The 5,960-nt window shown below is 41.4% G+C and overlaps 4 non-coding genes across 4 annotated transcripts; all 4 read left to right on the top strand.

The window, feature by feature from the left end:
- Positions 1 to 937: 937 nt before the first annotated feature.
- On the top strand, positions 938 to 1,009 carry trnap-ugg. Its single transcript has one exon. It is a non-coding gene; the product is annotated as a tRNA-Pro (tRNA).
- Positions 1,010 to 2,626: 1,617 nt separating this feature from the next.
- On the top strand, positions 2,627 to 2,698 carry trnap-cgg. Its single transcript has one exon. It is a non-coding gene; the product is annotated as a tRNA-Pro (tRNA).
- Positions 2,699 to 3,166: 468 nt separating this feature from the next.
- trnaf-gaa lies at positions 3,167 to 3,239 on the top strand. The gene has a single exon. It is a non-coding gene; the product is annotated as a tRNA-Phe (tRNA).
- A 239-nt stretch (positions 3,240 to 3,478) lies between these two features.
- Positions 3,479 to 3,552, top strand: trnai-aau. Its single transcript has one exon. It is a non-coding gene; the product is annotated as a tRNA-Ile (tRNA).
- The last annotated feature ends 2,408 nt before the right edge of the window (positions 3,553 to 5,960 follow it).

Genomic DNA, 5,960 nt, shown 5'->3' with positions numbered 1-5,960 from the left:
TTCTGGGAAGTGAGGCTGAACTTCTTCACAAAGTGGATTACACAGGACTGTTTTGGTAAGAACAAGGTACAAGCTATGTTATTTTGCACCTGCATTTTCTGCCAACATAATATTCCATTTTTAAGGCTATTTGGACTGTTGAACTATTACAACATGTTTTTATAGAACCTGTCAACAATGTTGGTTTTACTGCACACATATTTAGAAAAGACACAAAATGGCAATGGAAAAAAGAGCAGGAGTCTGCTTTTGAGAAATCTGTCATACATGTAATAAACAGATATACTTGTGCATTACGACAGTAAAGAAAGAGCTCCGGGATTCTGTAGCCTGTGACGCCTATCCCCCTATGTTAATAGGCGAAGCAGTACTGATCACACCTCATGCCGGATGGGTTTTGGGAGTCTGAGACCATGGGTGCTTTGTGTCATCGGGAACACTCACATCAGCTGAACGAACATCTACATGGCAGCTCTGATAAAGAGTGACTGGCTGTGATCTAACGGGGGTGCAACGGTTTCACAAGTATAGCTATGGTCAAAAGTTCACGTGTATGCTCAGTATCATAAACCGCTCCTGTGAGCAAACATTGCAGTGCAGCCTTTGCAAAACAACAAAACCCAGTCTCCTTTTTTTCTATTTCCATTTTGAAGTCCATGCTGACTAAGTGAGCCATTCCAAACATATCAAAACGAAATCCGACCTAAACTACTTTACTCGTTTATATCGACCGACTCTCGATGCCCATAGAAATGCTAGCCAGCAGTTAAAAGCAGTCAGGCGGCCTTAACAGGCAATAGCACATAGCTCGGAGTGAAGGCAAAATTACTGTGGTCTCCAAGACAGGTAGACCCAATATAAAAACTTATCCCTCATAACAGGACAGGTAGGTCTGCACTTCTTGGAAACTCGGTGGACCAAAACCTTGCCCACCGCTGGCTCGTTGGTCTAGGGGTATGATTCTCGCTTTGGGTGCGAGAGGTCCCGGGTTCAAATCCCGGACGAGCCCTTTTTAAAAATTATTTTGTATTAAACTTTCCCAATTCTTATGTTTTGCGGATAATCGCGCACAAATTCCATGAACAACAATATCAGAGCGATCAAGGGCTGATTGCACGATGGTTAAACCAGAACTGTAGGCTTTTTGAAACTGCAAAGCAAGTGCTTAAGTGTTAAACAGAATTGTGACGCAACAGACTATAAAACTATTCAGCTTAGAGTTTCTCTACTTTATACAACACTGTTTATTTTGGTAACGCATTTGATTGTTTTGGTGTGTAGTCTAAAACAACCAAAAAAGAGCATCAAATGCGATGTGTATATATTCCATTTTATAAGGCACGTAACTGCAACGCGTTTATTTCTTGTTTTTTTATGTGGCAGTGCTAACAGGAAGCAATCAATGAGAGGCGGTGATACTGACCACTATATTCACCGCAAAGATTAGGAAACTTTTCATTGCAAAACGCCAAACTCTCTTCAGTGAAACTGCCTTTGCTGAGTTTGTCAGATTACTGATCGAAATTGGTCAACAGTGTAGTACAGAACAATTAAAGAAACGGCCCCCTCCGGGATTTGTTCCTTGTCCTCTCGCACCCAAAATAACAATCATACCCCTAGACCAACAAGCTATCTGCTGTTATTTCTGGCGACCAACGCGTGACGTTCCCTGGTAGCAGAATAAGTGCAGATTGATCAGTTCTGTCTGCCGGTGCTGAATGGTGCTGACACCTCAGAGGAGGGGGACTTAATACTCGCCAACGCATCCTTTTTTAGATGGTATTCTTATATTGCCTTTTTAACATCCACGGCACGAAAACTGGGATACACATGTGTTTTACTTAACACTCTTCCAATTCATGTATCTGGCCACAGTCTTTTACAAGTACAGCAGGACCCGGCAATGCTTTTAATGCAATCGGCATTAAAAGCTGCCACGTCAGTGGAAAACAGCACGAGTACTCTCGCTGTGAGTTCAGACAAGGGATTTGAATTACCTTCTAGCCGCTCGCGCTCACGCCGGGCGCCATGGCGTGTGCCTGTAATCCCAACTACATGGGGAGGTTGAGGCTGGCGGATCGTTTGAACACGGGAGCTCTGTGCTGCAACGGGCTGTGTCGATCGGGAGATCGCACTAAGCATGGCATCGACATGGCATTTCTGGGGGAGCTCGTGAATGCCAGGTCGTCTAACGAGGGGTGAACCGGCCCAGGTCGGGAACGAAGCAGGTCAAAACCCCCGTGTCGCTCAGTATTGGGACTGCTCCTGTGAGCAAACATTGCAGTACAGCCTTTGCAGAACAACAAAACCCAGTCTCCTTTTTTTTCTATTTCCATTTTGAAGTCCATGTTGACTAAGTGAGCCATTCCAAACATATCAAAACGAAATCTGACCTAAAGTACTTTACTCGTTTATGTCGACGACTCTCGATGCCCATAGAAATGCTAGCCAGCAGTTAAAAGCAGTCAGGCGGCCTTAACAGGCAATAGCACATAGCTCGGAGTGACGGCAAAATTACTGTGGTCTCCAAGACAGGTAGACCCAATATAAAAACTTATCCCTCATAACAGGACAGGTAGGTCTGCACTTCTTGGAAACTCGGTGGACCAAAACCTTGCCCACCGCTGGCTCGTTGGTCTAGGGGTATGATTCTCGCTTCGGGTGCGAGAGGTCCCGGGTTCAAATCCCGGACGAGCCCTTTTTAAAAATTATTTTGTATTAAACTTTCCCAATTCTTATGTTTTGCGGATAATCGCGCACAAATTCCATGAACAACAATATCAGAGCGATCAAGGGCTGATTGCACGAAAGCGCGTCTGTACAAGAACAGAGCCAATCAACCTGCTATTTCGCTTTCCTTTCACTACCATATTCTAGTGTGCTTGTTCAGAATATGCGTGAATCATGGAAACGTCTTGATAATATGTGAACAAAGCCAGCAGTCACTCTATTGATCACCCTGTGGATTAACCGCTATTGGAACACAGATGATTGTGTTAAACACGGTAATAGACTTTCAATGTACACGTTTTAGCGCTAAACGTTTGTTGAGACAGTTCAAGCGCTGAGCTTTCAGGCAGCCTGTAGCAGTTTTTACTCGTTTCCTGGATGTTTGCCTTTTGGTCTTAAACGTTTCTCATTATATACAGGCTTCAATCAACGTCAAGCCGAAATAGCTCAGTTGGGAGAGCGTTAGACTGAAGATCTAAAGGTCCCTGGTTCGATCCCGGGTTTCGGCAAGAAAAGGATTATTTTTGTATTAATATGAACTAGAAACAGAGCACATTCTTTTCTTCAGTGTAATTGGAGGAAATAACAACGTATTACAGGACCATTTTCCAATGTCATTAAGAAATGCAAAAAGCATCATCCCTGAGAGGATCGAGTGTGTACTGCAGTATTTACAAATGAATTGTACCTTTGCATTACTTTGAATGTGTCATTGTTCAGTTTAACATGAGAAAAGGTTCATGCGTGTGGCCGGTTAGCTCAGTTGGTTAGAGCGTGGTGCTAATAACGCCAAGGTCGCGGGTTCGATCCCCGTACGGGCCATGACTTTTCTTCTTTAAATAAACCACACCCGCAGTAATGCTGTAGATGGCAGTATAGGCTAAATAATGAACTGTGAAACTCTCTCAGATTTGTACGAGGCAATCACACGTGGGAAAATGTAAGTAGTTGTAAATGTAAATGGTTTTCAAACGGGGGTACTCGAGCGCTCCTCAGGGGGTACATGAGAAATGTCCTGTAATGGACAGCGCATTTGTATTTATTTATTTATTTACCACAATGTAGTACTTTGCGACTTAGCAATTACATTAGCAATGTTAAATCTCCTTTCAAATAAAACCACAGCCGTACTGGTGCGCGTCTCCTTTGTTGGGCGAGGTTAACTATAAACACCCAAGCGGCTGCTGACAGTGAGGAGCGCTGAGCGCACACAGGGCTCAATTACACAGTCAAACAGCAGCGCGGTGGACTGCAGTCTGTAGACTAAAAAGAAAAATAATAATCATTGCATGATGTTGCTTCTTTTAAAAATGTGTAGTATTTACTAGGTACGTTTGCATTCTGCAGTTTAAATGTTCAGTGTTTGTAGTTTAGTTTAATGAGTTCAGTGTGTTTTATCTAAGTTTATGTTTTTAAATAACAGTATTATTGAGTTTAGCAGCAGCTCTGCCGCCCTGCTGAGACAGTGAAATCACTGCGCTGGAGCTGGAGCGACACGACTGTGTGATCTTTACTTGATGTGTTTTTTGACTAATTCGTTGAAGAACTCCTTTGTCGAGTAATTGCATTAGCCTGCGCATGCACGCCGCTAATTATTAGACTAATAACAGCGAAAGCACGGTATTATTATTATTACAAAAATGGAATGGCAGATTTGAAAAAAAAAAATTAATAATAATCAATCCCTGACTCCTGGATTGGGAAGTGTCTGAAATTAGATTCCTTACTCCAGACCTGTTGAGTGTGTTCATAAACACCCGTCTGGCAGCTGATTAACATGAACAGACCACTGCACTAAACACTAACATGGAAGCATTTTGCTAAAAGTCATTTTTGACTGCATGATATAAATGTCACCTTTCTACTTTAATCAAATTTAGTTTTTGGAAATATTCGCTTCAAAACAATGTGCTTATTCTGGCTGGATTCGATACTGCACAAGACACGCACAGCATTTTAAATGTGCAGCTCAAGCGTTAAACCAGAACATTCGAGTTAAACAAATAAAATAAAAAAACACGCTTATTTAATGTGTTATTCAATATTCACATAGTTCTGCATGCTACCAGATTTTATTAAAATATGCCTGTATTTGTAAATTTTAAATAGTTTTTTTATGCAAAATGCCTCGTCTGTTTCCTCTCTACACTTCTACATTTGTTGGAAGAAATGCACTACTTTTGTTGAGAATTGCTTTCTGATTATGTTTTAAACTCTAGTTTTGCTTTCAAAAGCATAACCTGTTTTTGGACTCGTTTTGTCACTTATTGGTCTGGATTTTGAAATAATGTTAGCATTTTTAGTTTTAATTGTATTTTGTTTAAATTAGTTTAACAGCAGTTTTCCATGATCAGTAATTGGCTGAACTCTAGCCCCTTCCCTGTGCTTCTGAGCCAGCAAGTCGAGTCCTGTTTGTAGCAATTCACATGCTCCATAAAGTGGGTGTAAGTTTCACCCACCTGTCCCTTTTATTAGGGTCAGTAGCCTGGCCAGGTTAAAATTCAAATTCCCATAGTTCCTTGCTATCACCCTCTCCCCCCATTGGCTCATTCACATATCCACTCCTCCAATCTCAGAGCTCCTAGGAAGCCAAAACACTGTTATTAAAGCTGGCTGGCTAGGCCTGGAGAGGACTCCCGTTTCTCTTGAGGAATTCATTTTACAAATAACAGCATATTACTTAACTACAGTGTAACTTTAACTTTATTTTAGATAAATACATACAGGTGCATCCATTTACTCTTTTGTTAAAATCTTGTACTTTGTCTACACTTTTCTTTTTTTGTCTACACTGTTACTTGTTTAGGTTTAGTTGCTGTTCAAGGTCTGTTTAGGGTTTGTTTTTGTTAGTGTGTTCAGTCTCCATTTTGTTCCTGATCCTCCTGATATTTTCCAAACGGCTGTTCACCATTCAACCCGGTACTACTCAACAGACTCACCATTTTCTACGATCGCTATTTTTTCATCAACCTTCATCCATCATCATCAGTAATGAATCCATTACAAGTTTTTTTTCCAAAAGGGCGCCATTATTGCTTTACAATTACAATGTTACAGACTTAAAAAACACCAGAGTTCGCAGCAGCGTAATTAAGGTTTGTATATTTCGTTGCACCTCAGTGTCAGTAACCAGGGCCCTTATAGCAGGATGGCAGTTAATGATCTGATCTATAGTCACATGTACATGTTTCAAGAGATCACACCGTGATACCTAATTTTTGAAGGTGAGA

Source organism: Polyodon spathula, unplaced genomic scaffold (assembly GCF_017654505.1).
Source record: "Polyodon spathula isolate WHYD16114869_AA unplaced genomic scaffold, ASM1765450v1 scaffolds_3087, whole genome shotgun sequence".
Taxonomy (NCBI): Eukaryota; Metazoa; Chordata; class Actinopteri; order Acipenseriformes; family Polyodontidae; genus Polyodon; species Polyodon spathula.
This window is presented reverse-complemented; position numbering and strand designations above follow the sequence as displayed.